Source organism: Lycorma delicatula, chromosome 6 (assembly GCF_047948215.1).
Source record: "Lycorma delicatula isolate Av1 chromosome 6, ASM4794821v1, whole genome shotgun sequence".
Taxonomy (NCBI): domain Eukaryota; kingdom Metazoa; phylum Arthropoda; class Insecta; order Hemiptera; family Fulgoridae; genus Lycorma; species Lycorma delicatula.
The window spans coordinates 153,560,386-153,580,701 of record NC_134460.1 but is presented as its reverse complement, the minus strand read 5'-3'; the positions used below and the strand labels follow the sequence as shown (position 1 = coordinate 153,580,701).

Below are 20,316 nucleotides of genomic sequence, written 5' to 3'. Positions count from 1 at the left end.
TAGGATGAAATTACTTTTTTATCGCTCCTCGCCGGGACGTCCAAACGGATTAATCTTGTTACAGACAAACCGGTACACGTATACCCTGCGAGTCTATTACACGTACAAGCTTACAACTCGGCATCGAATAGGCGAATTTTTCGCGAATGAATAAATGTTAAAGTTTCGAATAGAGCAGGCTCAAAGTGTTGATAATAAGCAAGTGTTTCTCTTTGGTTTTATCAAAATTCTGGAATAGTCTAGGGTTAACGTTTTAGCACGAAGCAACTTTTTACGCGTATGGAGATATGAACCGCCAGAATGTGGAAATACGGGAGACCAGAAATCCAGGCGCGATTGCCGTGTGTAACTCGCACAGTCGAACGTGTTTTGTTTCCAAAGACGGGCCACCTCTCAACTACGTCAAAGGGATAACTTATTTGAACAAATGCGAAAACCGGCTTAATAAAGAAAGGGATGATTACTTCTAACGACGATGCAGCTATCCGTCAAAATCGAAACGAAATGCGTTACTCGATGAAAGCTTGGACTTGAGATGTTAAAACGATAGAAGCCTCTATCACCCGCTATTGTTTCTTGGGAGGATTACTGTAACGGTTAATACTGTTGTTCTTCTCCTCTTTGAAACCGAATCACCTCTCCTTTAACACTAATCCACCGTCATATTTTGACGAGCGTGAAGAAGTAAAAAACTGAGAACTTACCTTTATTGTAATATAGGGTCTACGTAAAAGAATGGTGGAGTTTCTGTAATCCAGATCAAAGCAGTAGACCCACCACGTTGGCGTAGTGGTGAACGCGTCTTCGCAGATCAACTGATTTCGAAGTAGAGAGTTCCAACGTAAAAATCCTAGTAAATGTTGTTACTTTTATACGGATTTGAATACTAGATACCGGTGTTCTTTGGTGGTTGGGTTTCAATTAACCACACATCTCAGATATGGTCGGCCTGAGAACGTACAAGACTACACTTCATTTACACTCGTACATATTTTCATTCATTCTCTGAAGCAATATCTGACGGCGATTCCTGAAGGTTAAATCAAAAAAAGTCAAGGCAGTAGGGAAAATTTGAGAAGTTATTTTGGTAGCCCTGATAGCCTCCAACACAAAAGTTTGTGTAACAGCAGTTCAAACCACCACAACAGTATTAGTATTGCTGCTGAAGTGTGTTTACTTCGTTACTATGTTCACTGATCAAGAAAAAGCAAAGAGTGTTTTCTAGCAGGCCGAGTTAATTCCGTAATTTTAGTTCAACGTGCATTTAGAAGTGAATATGGAAAAGAGCCATCACATTAAATTAATATACGACATTCATTCAAACAAAGAATGAAGTTCGAAGAAAATGGACATGTTCTTAAGGAAAAATCAAGCGGCAGACCACGAGTATCAGACGAAACTATCGAACGAATTAGACTATCTGCGATCTGAAGTCCTAACAAATCCATTTCTCGTCGAAGCTTCGAGTTAAATATTCCGAAAACAATTCAGAAGTTTTACACAAAAGACTGAAATTACACGCATATAAAATCCAGCTACTGCAGGAATAAAAACCTGATGATGGAGAAAAGACGTTTTAATTTCGCCGTTGAAAGTTTTAAAAAAATTAATGAAAAAGAATCATTTTTAGACGATATAATTTTTACGGATGAAGCTACATTCCGTATTAATGGATGGTGTTAAAATACACGATTCACGAATATGGGGATCTGAAAACCCACATGTCATTTTTGAGAGCGACACGCCTAAATGTTGGTTTGAAAAATGTATAATCGGAAAGACTACTAATGGAAATGTTTATCTCGATGTGGTGTTATAAAATAACCGCTTTCCTCGACCGGATGAACTCGAAAACCCTACAACAAATTCATTTCCAACAAGATGGCGTACCCCTGCACTTTAAACATTCGTCAGCCGGGCTTTGAACGGAAAATTTGGACATCGATGGATAGTCCGGCAAGGGCCTATGGCCTATAATATACGACCTATATATAGGAAAAATGAAGCGATTGTAATCCAAACAGAAGATATGTTAATTCAGGAGCGGGCAGAAACCGAGTACCGATTGGACATTTGCCGAGCGATTAATGGTGCATATATAAAATTTATTAGTTATATTAAAAAAAACTCTTTGAGATGAAAAATTGGATAAATAAACAACTATATTCTTGTTTTCAATTAATCCATATTCAAATCCCCACCATTCTTTTATGAAGATCCTGTATAACGCAATCTAGAATCTGTTGCATAATTTGATAATAGTAAATATTTTTTTATTTTCCAAATACTTAATCCAGTTTTACTGTATTTTCAACGATCTATTTTCATTCAAAGTCCAAAAACTGATTTAGTTTTATTTTTTTATTCATTTTTTTATTAAAAGGCAGACAATCGGTTTCGGTTATTACTCTAGTGGTGAAGATTTGCTATTAATAATCTACAGTAAGATCTAAGGATTTACGCTACCAGATTTACGGTACGGGGACACAAGTCTTGGCATCGGAACTCGAAAGAACGGTTTGATTCTAGGTCGAGGCGAAAACTAAAAAATGAATCAAAAGTAGTATCGTCTTTGTAATCGTCGATCTTCTTTACGAAGAAGGTAAAAGGAAAGATAACAATAAATAGTAATGAATAATCACTTTCTACTGCTACATAAATCTTTTAACTTTACGTTGAAATTACACATAAGAATCCCTAAAAGTTATTAACTACTCGTGAACTTAAAAAAAAGGTAAACGTCATTAAAAATATATTTTTTTTTAGCATAGGTGCAGAAAAACTGATGCTTCTAAACGAAAAAAGAAAAATCGTATTAATTTTCCTATTGTCACGAGCTTTGCTGATTTCATTATAAGGTCGGGACGACGAATTCCGAGATAGAATTAATTGTTTATCGATTAACATTAAAAGGACATCCGTAGATTTGGTTAAATTTCAATCAAATAATACTTTCCGATCGAATCCTAATAAAACAGTGAATTTATTTATTTATACATCCTGCTTTTCATTAAGGGCGCTTGGGAATTTCCAATAACAAAATAGGAATAGCAAAAATATCAATAGCTTATATATAGTTTAAAACTAATACAAACAGAATTTTGCCGATTAAATACATTTTTATAACACGATTTTTTAACGACAGAATTTAATTCATGAATCAAATGAATTAATTAATATATTAAAACTGTTTTTAATTAAGTTTCGACTTCAAAGACTACAAATTTAGAAACATCAGAAAAAAACATTATTATTTTTTTTAAAATCTTTTTAAGCGTGTTCAACTCGTTAACGTCGACAAACCGAAGGAGATGTTAAGATTTTATTAATAATACATACCCACTAATCTCGCTTTTCTTCGACGAAATGAAAAGCTAAAGAATAAAAATCTTAACCGATCTATGAAATTACTTTTCTGAATTTCCAATTAATCAAGATAACCATTCTTTCGTCAAAAATATAGAATTACGCTGATATTGTTAAAAAAATATTTACCTACGTATAAGCCAAACCCAAATATTATTTTAATTATCTTAGACGGGTTACTGACTTCGGAATGTAATTACCGATATTAAAATAATTTTAAAATAAAATTAATTTAAAAAAATTTAACTAATTAATTTAAAAAATCTGAAAACGCTTGGTTTTCGTCTACCTGCTTTTTATGTATTATTAGCAAAAATGTATAATCCAATAAGGGACTGATTCCGATTAAAATTCTATATACAAATTTAAATCGACATTTATACTGAAATAAATAAATATATCTTATACGTTTAAGTTTTTAGAATTTAAAACGCCTTCTATTTACCACGGTAACTAAATCAAATTATATTTATTCCGTAAAAAAAAATCTGATGTACTGCATTTTTAACACAACGATAATTCGGTTATTTAAACTGATCGAGTTAAAGCGAAAGAATCTATAAATTGTCGATCTTCTGATCGCAATTAATTATTCCAAACGATTAGGAAGCCCGTCTTTAACGGATTATCACCGCAGCAACGTATCGTTTTGTACGGTCTACGGTCGTCTTGAGTATACGTCTAATATAACCCACGTGAAACCACTTTGACGTTAAATTATGATGTTTAATGTTTATCGATACACTCGCCTTCAACAAATCGTATATGTACAGATGACGGGGTAACCGAATCCCCGTAAAAAACTATCGTGAAAATATTATAATAGCGGGAAACGATCTAGTTTCAAAACGAATGAAAACGAAAAAAATTTAAACCGGTTTTTGTTTCCTATACGACGAAAAATAAAAAATCTAATTTATTAATAAACGAACGAAAAACGTTTCGAGCCGTAATAAAAACCCGTATTTATTACGGTCGTAAGTACATAAGAGTACATTCAACAAACCGTGACGAATAAATAGGGAACAAACTTTTCAGAATACATCCGATACCGTTTTCAAAAATACGTTTATAAAAAACTTTATTTTATTTTAACGCTCTAAATCGCTTTTTGAAATCATATTTTTTATCGTGTTATTACACTGTATATTACGCATTTAAAAGCGCAATTATTACGGTAATAATAACGACAATAAAAATAAAAGTAAAACAATTATATATATATATATAGAGAGAGAGAGAGAGAGAGAGAGAGGTATTCCATGGCGAGATATTAAAAAAATATGAGTAAAAAGAAACCGTCAGATAAAAAAAAAGTTCTGGGAAAATGTAGGGCCTGGTGAAACCGTTAAAAAAGGGAAGGAAGAAAATATTACACCGATTAAATGAGAATATTAGAATATCAAAAAATAGGTCAACGAGTGCTAGATTTTAAAGCGAATGAGTAAACGTGTTTGTAAGCACGACAAAGAGAGAAAGATGTACCGAATCGACCCTAAGGGGGCTACCAGATATGAATAAGCCCTTATCCCATTGTTCTCCGACAAGCTGTTGAGAGAGAGTAAAGTTATTATTAAATTTTACCTCGATATAGGCAGGAGAACACCAACGTCGACGACACGCAGATGATATCGTAAAAATGTTAAAAAAATTAATTCCCTATACGACGACCGACTCTGTTCAACAATGCAATATTAATATTTTTAAACTGCGGCGGAGCCGTACAACCGACCCGAATAATCCCCTACATTATTTTTAAAAAATGCGATTTTTTTTTTAACAAGTATTCATTTTCTTTAACTAGTAAATCATCGTACGGTACAATAAAGGGAATACTTATTAATAGGTGTATAAAATTATACGGCTTTTAATTGATAATTTATCGCTGCAAAAAGAACAATTAAAAACTTTAGAAAAATTGGTAGATTCAGGCATTTTTATGCGATGATATTAACGGTTTTTTTTATAACAAATATATATATATATTACGAACAACTTTTAAAAGCTAATATTATTTTATTATCTGCTTTTGAAACGGGTAATGTAATACTGCTAATAATAGCCGTCCCAAGACTGTAGTAAACTTTAAAATCCATTATTACTGAAAAGTAAACTTTATTATACATCAAGTCACTTACAAAAATAGTATTCTCACCTAACTTGTTAAGTGCCATTTTTTAAAAGCGTATAATGATTAAAAAAAAGAATAAAAATATTTTCACTAGCTTAAGTTAAAAAAAAAGTTTATAACTGAAATAGGGTCTCTGGTAAATAAAGAAAGAAACAAAATTAAAAAACCGTACAAAAAAGTAGAAAGACCGACTCAATTTTTTTTAGAATTTAAAATTAGAGTGAAGAAAAACATAAAGAGATTTAAAAAAACGTGTAAAGCGGGGATGAATAGGCTTAAAGTCCTTTCCTAAAGGAAAAGATGTCAATTTGTCAAATACTATAACATTCTTAACAGGAAAACCGTCTGTAAAATAAATTAAAAAAATAAGAAAAAATACTGTTCGATTCTCTAAATTTCGGATTTTTTAAGTTGACGATAAAAACAACGATCGACAACTTACTGATCCTTAATTTTGTACAGCAAAAAAGGGGCGAAATTTTAAGAAGAAATAAGAAATTCATGAAAATAACAATCACGAAGAAATCCGTTTTTAAGAGACGTAAAAGGGGAAAAACTTTCACTTTGATTACAAAAGAAAAAAGACTGCAGAGAAACAACGTTAAATAATTAATTATCGACTTAGGATAAGGCCGTTTGGAATTTGGGAATATTTTCGCGTATTCGCGGCTCGACCAGCATATTGAGAGACTAACAATTGAAAATGTTTATATAAATACAATTTATTAGTTTAAGGATATAGAAAATAAGACGATTCAATAATAATAAATTACATACAAAATAGTATTTTTAATAAGGACTGGTTTTATTTAAAGATAAAAACCAGCATACAGTCAAACTGACTAAAGATATTATAACGAACGCTAATATTACATTAAAAAGATAAGACTATCTTGTTGAATAACTAAAGTTATTCGATTCCATTCTCTACATATACCTTTTCTGTTTATAAGTAAAACTACCGTCATTTTATGAATGAATTTAATACTGTCATTTTCACAATTGTCTAACAATAACAAACCGGACAACTTCCTGTACTCTATCCATTATTTATACTGGAATGCTTGTGGCGTCACCTTATTCGTTGTTACCACACGCCGTCTCACAATCGCTGCGAACACGACCTGCAATACTATCTTATATTCGCTTCTTACTCATCGTCCCACCGGTCTAAGAAGTGTTTATATACCCTGTTCAAGCGTGAGAATTCTCACCGTCCCTTACATTTTCCAATGAATTCTTATTACGATCCGGTAACCCTTCTCGTCGAATAACAGCTGTTGGAAGTGTACCATCGACGGTATTACAAAGAACTATTGTTAAACGGACCTGTTAGCCTGAGAAAAGGATCGCTTTTAGTACCTTCTAGATTTTTTTAATAAATATTTTCTCATCCTTTCTTCTTAATCGGAAGGAATCCGTTTCTCAGATCCGTTATACTAGTCTTGTTGCAACATATCTACATATATTATGTTATATTTTATTCAATGTTTTATTACTAATCTTCTTTAAGTTTTCTCGTAATACAAGAACCGTACATCGGAATACGGCAGGCTATATCCAGATCGGTTACGATCCTACAAGTTTATTCCTTCCTCCATCCTTTCCAGTCCTACATCCTTTACTTCTGCGGGCTCGGATAAGTATTACGGGAATCGTCTCAGCCGCACCCTAACTCCAATAATATTACTGCGGTTCCTTTTACCGACCGATTAAATAAAAAGACTCATTAAATGACGATACTGCATGTAGAATTTCCGTAGGAAGGTTTCTTATTCGACGGTTAGAAATAAAACGACAAACCGAAGGTCGAATTCCCTATCGGGAAAATCTGGGCCCTTTTACGTTTCCTAAAATCTTCAATATTTAGGGCGAATGAGCGCCAAAGACGTAACGTTTTCAAATGTTTATCTAAACTAGACGGTATTAAGAGCTATGAATGCTACCCGTCAATAACTATGCCGGCGAACAAAATGATTATATAGCGTCATTATAAACCGATCAGTTCATACATAGATGAATTAACAAACGGCGAATTATTCCGCTCACGACATTCGGCGAATGAAAACAAGTTCATTAAACGACTACGAAACGCGTAAACGACTATATCATGTAATAAAGTTGTAAGTTACAGTAGAAAAAGACCGATTGTTTTGCCTATAATTTTACTAAAATTAAAAATTACTAAAAAACTAAATTTTATCGCAAGGATATGCGATAATAATGAACACAAAAACTCACAATTGTATTCTGTTTGCGCAGCTACTTGAATAGTTTTTATTGCAAAAAGTAAATGTAATTCAATACTATTAACAAACTACTTTTTTTCTAACAGCGTAGCTTCAGCGATTAACGAACCACTACTGGCGTAACAGTATTAAATGGTATGAAATTAAGAAATACTATAAAGACAATAAAAAGTTGACGCTAGAAACTGACACCATGTAAAACTATTAGAATATATAACTTTTAGACTTACACTCTTAATATATATATACAAACATATTAATTAAATACTCAAATTATCCTGTAGATTAAAGGAATTTTCTTTATTATAGTTGTTGTGAACAAAAAAGGAAGAGTACTGTAATTTAATAGCAGGAAACTATTTACCAACATTTAAGTTATAAAGCAAAGTTTATGTAATTTATGAAAAGTTATACTGTACTGTTAAGTTATGCAATTTTGCATCGCACTGTTTAAGGTTAAAACAGCGCTTCAAATTTTTGTAGAACGCACAAGTAATTAACAGCGTTCAATCGTCCCATGGATTCAAGGAAATATAATACGACGAAGTAAATTGTACATTTGAAAGCTATTAATGCAATAGGGGAGCCGACTTTTAAAAAAAGAAATGAAAAATTAAGATTTCAGCAGATCATTTTAAATGCACTAACCTAAATAAAAATTAAAAACAATATCAAAACTGAACATCCGTCCGTAGATCAGATGAGAAACAGATATTTAAGAATAAAAAAAAAATTATTACGTAAATCTCATCGAAACCTTTATACAATATACTGGTATTACAGAGGAAAACAAGACGCCAAGAAAACTACTTCCATGACAATGAAAGAACCGATTCTTTGATTTCAGAGTTATAAATGTACAGCTTCAAAAAACAAGCAAGTCCAAAACCTAAAACCTACTTAGACATTTACTTGAAACAAGAATCATTACAACAAATGCAAAATTAAAAAACGCCGACTAACACAGCTGTAGGACTTGTCACGCAGCTAAAGCTGCTTTCCAGCAAAGTACTACAACTGCGGGTTGTTTCTGATGCACGGCTTACAACACACACGCGCGAGCGCGCGCACACACACACAACTTAATATTTATCATTTTACTTAAATATAATATTTTTTCGTTTATTTAATTCAACGATTGTAATTAAAGTGCGCGCGGATACCGTATTTAATTCGCCCGGGTGTGGCGATACTAGCGGCGACGGTCGGCACTAACTGAGTTAATGCAATTTCACAATTTACATACAACAAATTTCGCTTGTACGGTCGGCAGACCGGTGTAACCACGAGGCTTAATGCATCAGATACAGAGTCAAACGGGCGATCGGTTTCGAGATGCAGCCATACCGGGTTACTTTTTACACTTCAATATTATTTACTTATTTAAGTCTACCGTTCACCTGTTACATCACAACATAGCAGACGAATACAACAGCTGCACGTCAGTGCAATCAACCTTTGAAACATTAACTAAAAGGAATAATTAACTAAAGGAATAATTTGTTTGGCAAACTCGTAGAATTTCAAATTTCCCGGTCCAAGAGGGAAAAGAAAGTTTTCCACAGAAAAAAAGGGAAATTACAATACAGCGGCTGCGACACTAGCGCTCCTTGTGGTGACATGGGGTAACATTCACCGCAGTATGCCCACTTAGTCACTTGTTTAGAGCATTTTTGGGGGGATGGGGTGCGGCGATTTTGCAAAAACCTTTTTTTCAATTATTGTTATCTTTTAATTGGTAATAAATACGCCCAAGAAAAATATGACCTTAATTAGGAGAAATCTTGATATACTGAGGGTGACCTTGCTCTACAGACTCACCCCCATGACGTTTTAAGTTGAAAATTCAATGGCATCAATGTCTCATATAAAGAAGTAATCTGACCAAGTTTGATCAAAATCGGTTCAGTAGTTCTGCAGATATAAGGTGATTTTGAGGTCAATACCGGACATACATATACGAACATTAACATCCGAAAAATTTCCATCCGGTTTTTGAGTTTTTTGTGTTCCTTAGGAGTGAAAACGTCAAGATCCGGTGAAAAGCGCATATGCCCATACCGGACCGATTACAATACTTTTCCTAAAAGAACTATAGCGTTATCTAGACGAGAAAGTAAAAATTAATTCAAGCAAAACAAATGAAAAGTGAAAAAACAAAATTATTTTAAATTGGTAACGAAAAAACTTCTGATGATAATTTTAATCCGTAAATGACAGTCAATATTTACCCATAAAAAGGGTAAATAAGAGTTCGGGACATATTTAACAACATACTTTATTTGAATTAATAAATAATACGTTTGCTGTGCCACTATATAATAATAAAAGTTGTTTCATGTAAACGGTAAAAATTTGTACGGTAGTTTAGCTTACTTACTTTAAATCGAAATAGAAATATAATAATAAAAAAGGCCCTTGGTCACAGTAGAATGCAATTTACGGTACATGTGGTCTAAGCCGTATCGTGTAGTCGATGTTACGTGTCGACAGGAGAAATAGTTTCCTATTGCCGGTAATAACAGTGATTTCCGCTATCGGCTGGTTTTTTTTTCACTTTATATCCCCATATAATAAAGAAATAATAATAAATCTATAAAATTATAAAACTAAACGTGCAAATTTACCGATTCATTTTGCAATAATCAGTTAACCGTAAAATAAACGGTAAAAATAAAATTAAAAAGATAAATTGTAAATTACATATCGACTGTTTAAGTAGACGTTAAATCGTTTTCGAAAACTTTATTGCAGTATAAAGTTAAAAAAAAGTTCAGACGCATAAAAAAATGTCAACTTTAAAATTCAACTTTTTGAAGATGACGCTAAGTTAAAAATAACTTCCGAATGCGGTGCCGACTTAAAAAGAATCGAAAGATTATTTTTAAAGAAGGTTTCATCTTTTACTTAAAGCACGACTAGGGTTACAAATAATGTTGCCCGTACAACAAACTTCGTTCGAAGAACCGCAATGAGAGAGCAATGCATTGATAAAAATACGAAAATTAATTTCATATTTTCTATACAGAACTGTCGTAAAGACAGTATTGTAAAGTACAAACTAAGTTTCTGGAGAGTGGAATTTTTTTCTTTAATTATGCAGTCACCTACGTTGCCATTACCGTCACAAGTTCTTCAAATTTATTTTAGATCTACTTTTTACATTTACGACAGGTTAATAAAAATGTTCAAAATCATTTTCTTGAACTCTTACCCGAAAATAGTAGTTTTAATATAAGAACGACATCGCTCAGGTTAGTATAAGGAATGATAACGTAAAAGAGATTCAAAAAGATTCTGTATTATACATACTTTATGTAAAATATCCGGAGTGATTCAAAATTACACGGAAATCTCTCGGTAGCTGATTCTGTAGCTAAAAATAGGAAAAACTCTTGATATAAACGTAGGCCCGAAAACGCTTCGTAAGCGAGTTGAGGCTAGCAAAAGATTTTGCCCGGATTTCCATTCTTCCGCGGAAATGAAGACTGCCTGAAATTCTCGGAAGTTAAATCAAGCGGCCAATTTAGTTGTTTCTTACGGTTTTTGACCTAAAAATATTTTAAAAAATGAGTCCCAGAACTGTACCTTTATTATTTTTAGATACTTGACGTAAAACAAAAAATGGTAGTAAAAAATTAACACGTTTTTGAGTTTAACGTAAGTGTTAAATGTTTAATTAATCTGTATATATTTTTTTCAGTTAGAAATGTAGAAAAATTAAATTCTGAAAAGATTACTGTAAATTACTTAAAAAAACTGAATACAGGATATTGAAATTTATTAAAAAACAAAACAGATAAATACGTCTGTTACGAAAATTTACTATTCGATTTCTTGTAAAGCACGATTCATCAGTTACCAGAATACGATGAAGGAAATTGTATCTTCGTACCCGTTTTCTAGTTAACCGTGGGCAGAATATCTTCCGTTTATTATGATCTTGCGATAATGTCTCGTAGCCGTGTTACACGGAACGGGTACAACTGTGCTTCATGAAGTACCCGCCAAACGCTTGATTGAGAAATATTTATATGCCGATACCAGTCTGGTGTTTGCAGTCGTCGACAATTGTACAGAATTTATTATTGCTTTTTTATTATTATAGTTTCTCGCGCTTTGTTTACGACAAGTTTCTACTCGTTTTAGTTTAAAACTGGCCGGTTTCTCTAAGTCATCTCTCCACAGCTTCAAACGTTTAACGATTAGGTGTGCTCTTCGATGCAGATAAGTATCACGATATTCACGATGAATTGCAGCCAAACCATTCTTGTTCACGTTACGGTAAATATCACGTACTCTCTTCAAATGAATACATGTTTGTATTGTCTTCAGTTACGTATTAAAGAAAATCTCACTAAATTTTGTAAATACTATTTTCTGAATCGTACACAGAATCTCACAGAAACCTCAATACAATACAAAAACCACTATCAAGATCATTCAAACACAGTTTCAAGAAGTTAATTGTTGACGGCTGATATCGCCAACTACGAAAACAAATTAATTCATTCTGATAAAAAGGAATAAATAAATGATCAACTGTTACTTCCAACCTATGGACAAAATTAGTTTAATTTTTTCTCTCAGTTCAGTCTGTTTTGTTTTTTAATAAAGTTAAATTTCAATATCCTGTTTCAATTTTTCGTTTAAGTAATTTACTTGAATCTTTTCAGAATTAAATTTTCTACATTTCTAATCGAAAAAAAAAAGTACAACTTAATTAACCATTTAACAAAGTTTACTTACGTTAAACCCAAAAACGGGTTATTTTTTACCTACAATTTTTATGTTTTAACAACATAATCAGATATCTATAAAACTAATGGAGGTACAGTTCTAGAACCCATTTTCTAACATTTTCAGGTCAAAAACCATAAGAAACAACTAAATTCGCCGCTTAATTTACCTTCCCAGAATTTCAGGAAGTCTTCATTTTCCCGGAGGAATGGAAATCCGGACAAAATATTTTGCTAGCCGCAACTCACTAACGAAGCGTTTTCGGGCCTACGTTTATATCAACGTTTTTTCTTATTTTTAGCTATAAAAATCACTCAAGCTATCAGACACTCAAATAATCAATTGAAACTCAGAGAATTAGCTCCCGAGAGATTGCCGTATGGAACCTGTATACAAAGAAAGAACGGAAATTTAAAAAAAAAACCTCTATTTAATTCACCTGACATAATTATCTAATAGGTACTTATTTAGACATTAGATCTACGTAATTTTTAATTACTTAACAGTACAATGAATCCGTACTTACTGCAGGAACTCTCTATGTTAAACAAAAAAAAGAATCATCTTTATACATCTAAATCGGATCATTTTCGTAAAGAATAATTCTTGAACGTACGCTACGGATGAAAATGTATAGTTTTATATGAAGTTCAGACCTTCTTCATCACAATATTTTTTTTGTTTTACAGATTTAACTATTCAGAAAACTTACGATTTAATACTTAAGATTTTTTCGCCTTTTTTAAATTATAATTACGTTGAATTTTTGCTGGGGAAAAAAATTTTAAAAAAAGAAGCGTAATATTGTTGCACACGACTCTTCTAAATTATTCAGTTATTGATATAAAATATTAACAGAAGCCTCGTAATATGGCGCAATGGGAAACGTACAACGTTGAAAATGTGGGAAAAAGTTTTTGTTAACCGGAGGACTAAGAAAGCAATCCGTTACTCACAAGTTGCTGAATCAAACTTGCACTACAAAATGAGGGAAATATAAACATACACATCTCCCTCTAACATGAATACAGTGCTTATTTTTGCTTGCTTTTTCATAAAATAAATCAAGTCAGACGTAATGGACCAATGTGTTTGTGTTTATTTATAAACATTAAAAAATTAAAGCACTTAAAAGACCGAAAAAATAAAAAAATTTATTTGAACTTTGTGAAGTAACACACACACAAATAAATTTTTTTTTATGAAGACTTCAAAAATCGAAATTTAAAGAAGAAAAAATAATAAATACATACAAATTAAACGTTAAAATGGGTTTTAATGCGTTTTTTATTATTATACAGTGATTTACCAGGATGTGCAGATATACTTTGCCAACTCATCCTACATGTAAAAATAAAGAAAAAAGTACATAAATATCGTCCAAAAACTCTTCGTTAACGAGTTACGGCTTCTGAAAATTTTCAGTTCCTCAGCGAACGAGTTCGAGAACTGCAATTTCAGTAGTTTTTTAGAAAACCGCCGAAAAACACCCATTTTTTAGTATGACTTATAATAACTTTGTTAAATTGCCAATAAACAGATACAACTCTTTTAGTGAAACTTGTAGGAGATTTAATTCTAAACAGAATAGTATAAAGTAAACGGAAAGCGAGCGATCGACTTTTATTTATAACCGTACGAAACCAAATTTAACTGGAAAATGACTTATGACGTCTTGTATTGATACCGGGACTACACTAACAGCAACAGTAACGCTTTTATCGACATTAACATCATACTGGAGAGGACTGTCATAAGGGATACGATTACTGCTAGAAAGAGATCCTGTTTTCCGTATTATACGGAATGCCGCACTAATAGTTCTTAGATTTAGTATCCTGTTATCCTGTTTTAAGATAATGTTGTCGATATTCTTCAACAGCGGCCGTAGCACTGCCTTCACACACACACACCATAAATAAATACCGTATCGACATATTCTTCATTCGAAAATAAGTACGGCATCATTACTTCAATAACAGACCACATTCAAGACGTATTATGCAGTACAGCTGTCTACTTGTACTAATAGAAAAATTACACTAATGAATTGAAAATCGACTGTAATCTAACAAAACAACACAATTACAATTCAAAAAAAAACTAGATCGTTGGACAGCTGTTACTGTTTTACCAAGTTATGAAATAAAGATTTCTCTTAAAAAAATTATACCTCATTTTAATTTGATTAAACCAAAAATCATAGTTTTTTAATAGAACTTAAATACGCCGCACGATCGTTGATACAGTACTATCCTGTATAAAAACATTTATTTTAAAACTTCTTTTATTAATTTCAAGTACCAAAAATCTGTTTTTTTATCATTTTTCCTCTTTTTAAAAATAAATCGGTTATCGGAAAAAATAATGGTACAGTTAAATTTAGCTTTGTATTTCTCTAAATAAAAATACATTTTATTTAACTGTTATGTGCTTTCCGTTTACTTTATTTATACTATTCTGTTTCCGCTTGAATTTCCTACAAGTTTTATTAAAACGTTTTAACTAGGTAAAAAAGTGCGTTTTCGCCGGTTTTCAAAAAAAACTACCGAAGTTAAAGTTGTCGGACTCATTTTTTTCAATCTGTCGCATCGAATTTCATACAAAACCGTCAAATTAGATTACATTTTTGCGTCCCAAGAATTTCTGTACGGCTTCACTTCACTGGAGAAACTGAAATCTGGGCGAAATTTTTCGCCAGACGTAACTCATTAACGAAGCGTTTCCGGACCTATGTTTATGCACTTTTTTCTTTATTTTTATACGTAGAATGAGCTGCCAAAGTATCTGCATATCCTAATAAATCGCTGCATATCTATCATCTCATTTTTTTTCACCTTCATATAAAAATGATCCACGTGTTAAAAATAAGCAATTCCCAAGAAATTCATAAGACAAGAAACCACGTCTTATTAAAAAAACAAAACGTAGTAGCAGTTAAAAAACATGACGAGACTACTACCAAATGGGAGATCTATGGAACGCAAAAATATAACGGATAATATTTTTTCATTTCTTTTTAATCTGAACTTTTTTAAAATCATCCAAAAATGAAAGATACTACAGAGTAATTCAAGGGAACCGGATGTTTTTGAAGTGGGTTGAACTCTGGCGTTCGTGGTGGGAGGGGCACGTGGCTGGTGTCTGACGTTTCCTTTGTTCATAGCATTTACATTTTAGTCGTTAAGATGCGAGTCGTGGACGCTAGACCAACGCCTGTACGCATATGACATTTTGGTGCGAAATGACGAATCCGTAACTGCTGTTCAGCGAGATTTCCGCCGTCAGTTTAATATCCATCGTAATGCAAGTGTCCCTTCTCGTAACACAATATTGCGACGGGTAAACAACCTTCGAACAAGCGGTTCAATATTGAAGAAAAAACCACCGGGTCCCCGACGAACTGCTAGCGCACTCCGGAGAACATCGAACGACTAAGGGAAGCCATCGTCAGAAGCCCACGCCGCTCTATTCAGAGGCATTCAGCAGCGCTTCAAATGAGCACAAGTACGGTAAGAAAAATTCTGCATACAGACCTGCATTTCCATCCTTACAAGATAGCCGTCGTGCAGCAGTTAAACGAGCAAGATTTCACGCAGCGATTACAATTTTGTCGACAAATGCTTACCGTTTTTCAAGAAAATGAAAATTTGTTATTGTTAATGAGTGACGAAGCCCATTTTCATCCGAATGGCTTCGTCAACAAACAGAATTGCCGATATTGGGCAGAAAGAAACCCGCATCAGCTTCACGAGAGACCACTTCATAGGCCAAAGGTGACTGTCTGGTGTGCAATAGGAAAGGTCGGTGTAATTGGACCGTACTTTTTTGAAGAAAATGACGCTGCCGTAATTGTAACAGCTGATCGTTACATTGCGATGTTGAATACGTATTTCATCCCTGAGTTACGAAACAGGGAATCGATTTTCAAAATGCGTTATTCCAGCAGGATGGAGCTACAGCGCACACAGCGAGGGCAACGATGGCTGTTCTCCGTAACTTGTTTCCGGGACGGATCGTTTCCAGATTCGGCGACATTCCTCGGCCCCCCGACTTGAGTAGTTGTGATTTTTTTCTGTGGGGGTTTCTGAAATCGCGTGTGTACGGCAATAAACCGCGTAAATTGGAGGACCTAAAGATCGCAATTCGTCATCACGTCACCCAGATTGATGTAGACAAGCTGCAAAGAATTGAGGCCGGTTACCGTGAAAGGCTACAACAATGTATTGCCAAAATGGACATCACTTGCCGGACATAATTTTTCGTTCATCAGTAAGTAACAAATGCTTTGATTTAACAAGTGTTTCAGTACCTATAAAACTTTTTTAAAGTAAATATTCAATTTTTTATGATTATTTTAAAAACATCCTGTTCCCATGAATGACCCTGTAGATAGTTGTTTGTTTTTAATCTGTTATTTAATTTCAATAAAAATGTCTAAATTTAAAGAATAAAATATAATTTTTCAGTAAAATCCAGTTTTTAAGGCTATTTTTATTGTTTATTTTATTTCAAAGTCGATTGAAAAAAAAAACACAAGGTATCCTCAATGACAGTGTACTAAATTTGTTTTTATGCAAGCAATGTACAGAAAGTAAAATGGGGGAAAAGAATAAATCATTAACGGACAGGAAAACTAATAAAAATAAAAGTTTATGAAAGCTTTAATGTCAAAGATAACATTAAATAAAACAGAGAAACACATACGATGAAAAATGTAAAAGTATCACAGATTTTTTTTTTTAGAACAAAGTTCAGACGTCCCTACCGGTTTGGGACATCCGCGAAAGGTTCGGCAAGAAAATCGATCGCAAATAATCGTCGAATAAAAAATATTTATTTCTATTTTTGTCTTTTATTTCGAAACCGAACAATTTAAAAGAACAAATTAATTCAAAATACGTTATTACGTAACACTACCCGAAAATCCGATATTCGCCTGTAGAACATCACGTTAAAGTTTTGTTCTAATTCAATATTACAATGTACAGAAAGATATTTCAAAGAGATGACAAAACCAGACGATAAAACAAACAAGTCTCAGGCGAGCAGCATTACCGATATACCTATCTATTTAAAACAAGAATCTACCGATAACGACCTACCAAACGATTCTAATATTTATACGATACATTGCAAGCACAGGAAAACAAACAAAAAAAATAATACAATAATTTGCGAGTTAGCTCCTTTTAAAAACCATTCGATATTAATATTATTTTACGATATATATCTTCATATATTTTATTGTTTGTTTAAACAAAAATTAACGAAATATAATCCACCAAGTCTTCAGTTGGAAGATGCGAACGATAAGAAAGTACACAACACAGGTAACAGTAAAATCTTAGTGAAATATTTACAAAATTTATTAAATTGTGAAAAACTAAAACAAACTTTTAATTTCAAAATTACCAACTTAATATGGAAAATTCCACACCTCCGGATTCGGATAAAATTCAAAGCTTAATTAAAGAATTTAATAATAATAAAGTTTCCGAGGAAAGTTTAATTATAGCAGAAATCAATGCAAGTCAAAATTTTAGCGAAATGAGAAATAACGATAAAATTCCCGAAGATTGGAAGACTCCGCTCATCAATCCGCTTCATAAAAAAGGATCCAAAACAGATCCGAATAACTGTAGGGCAATTTCGCTTTTGTTAGTTACGCGCAAAGTTTTATTTAAAGAAGCTCTTCTTAATCGTGCCGTGTCCAGGATCGGGTGAATTTAGGAAAAACAGATCTTGCGCAAAGCATATTTTTAATCTCAAAAATATTGTGGAATATTGTAAATGTCAATATAGCACGTACAACTTTTATCGATTTTCAAAACGCATACGATTCGGTAGACAGAACATCACTTTTTTCAACATTTAACAGAATAAGGTTTAGATAACAAAACGGAAAAAATTAAAGCAACATTAACTAACAACACGTACTCTAAAATAGAATTTCTGGGAGAATAATCTGATAGAAACCGGTGTAAGACGAGACTTTCTGCACTGGTTTTTAACTGTGCTCTTGAAAAGGTAGTAATAGAAAGGAACAAAAATTTAGACAAAAATATTGGAATAAGACTGAGAACTAAAGGACCAAATATTAACTGTTTAGCTTTCGCATTATTAACTAAAAACTGGAATGAAGCAGAACAAGAAGTTAAAGAATCAGAAAAACAAAAGCTGCTTAAACGGGATTAAATATAGCGTTTGAGGAAACTAATATTTTGACTAATTATAAGAACCGCCCGAATTTCCTTAGTGTAATAAAAAAAATAGAGAAAACGGATAATTTCAAATATCTAGGAGAACGGATCGGTTGGAACTTTTTAGAGAGAAAAGCGTTAACAGTTACAGCTAATAAAACAGAATTAGCTTTCTAACGAAAAACATACCTACCAAACAGTCTTTATCATGGAACTCAAAATTTCTACACAATAAAACTGTAATAAAGCCGTAAGAACTCTATGCGGCAGAAACCGTAAGACTGTGCAATAGAAGTCTACTAGAAAATCTAGAAAAAAAGAAAGTAAGATTATTATAAGAAAAATTTGAGGTCATTATTTTCAAAATAATCAGGTAAAAATAATTCCAAATAAGAAACTTTATAATTAAATTGAAAAACTGTCAGATACGATAAGGAACAGACTCCCGATTATTTAGAATGAATAACAGTAGATCGACTAAATAAATTTTTGTTTCTTCAAAATAAAAAAAAAGAAGGCGTACGGTTCACCCAAGTCCAAGAAGACCTAAAAGAACTTAAGAAATTATAAGAAAAAGAGAAATTTTAAAGAGCATATTAAAAGGATGAGAATAAAAGATTACAAGAAGCGCCAAAACGCAAGAACAGACCTGAACTTTCTGAAGAACAAATAAAAGAGATATCAGAAAGTGGTACCGGACACACAAAAAATAGAAAGAAAGGAAACAACCGCAAATAAATAAATGATTTAACGTGGTTCAAGGATGAACTATTCAGAAAAAACTTCACATTAGAAAACATATCGATTAAATTTTTAATATACAGAGTAAAAGTGTGAGAACCGAATAAACACTTTAATCCTACTGGATTTTACAGATTTAACTTTCCAACCGTTAAAACCGTCTGCCGTAAATAAATTATAACACATCTCTCAATAAATATTCCAATTATAACGAAAACGTAAAAATTCATTCGTATGTTTTTTATCCGAATATCGCAAATGTTATCCGTTATTAATTAAATCGAATACCAACGATAAAAACTTCCATTCGTTACAATAGTCTTGTTCTATCCAGCGAATAAAAATTATCGACAACGAGAAGGATTTAAGCCTGAGAACGATTAATAAAAACAACCTACTGCATAAAACATAATATTTTGTCCAGGATAGCCAAAACTGTTCCTATCGAAACTTACTCGATCTTTGCGTTTGCGCACGTCTGTTTATAACCCTAAATTTCAATAAATGGTAATTCGAAAACCATCAAAATGTTTGATTTCGACAACGATTAGTAATTATTTTATCCTCGCTTTTTTCCTTAAAACAAATCAGCGACACGCTTTTCCCGCAAAGTTTTTCTGTTTAAATCTAACCGCATTCCAGACTGCTGATTGTCTTATCCGCTACTTATACCTCCTCGTACCGTACCACAATTAGGAGTTCAATTCCCAATTTACCGCTTACTCCTTAATATCACTCTCTCTCTCTCTCTCTCTCTCTCCCTCTCTCTTTCTCTCTAATATATAAGAAAGACGAAGTTTTTTTTTAGAAGGATCTCTGATATAAAGAAACAGATTAGTGTAAAGAAAGAAAGACAAAATTTGTTTTTTATCAATAGTTAAATTCT

The 20,316-nt window shown here is 32.7% G+C and overlaps 1 protein-coding gene across 2 annotated transcripts in view; it reads right to left on the bottom strand.

Annotated features, from left to right (window-relative positions):
• The window catches only part of Syn1 (Syntrophin-like 1), a 330,275-nt gene that overhangs the window by 211,955 nt on the left and 98,004 nt on the right, over positions 1-20,316 (bottom strand). The gene's annotated exons all lie outside the window — the stretch shown is intronic.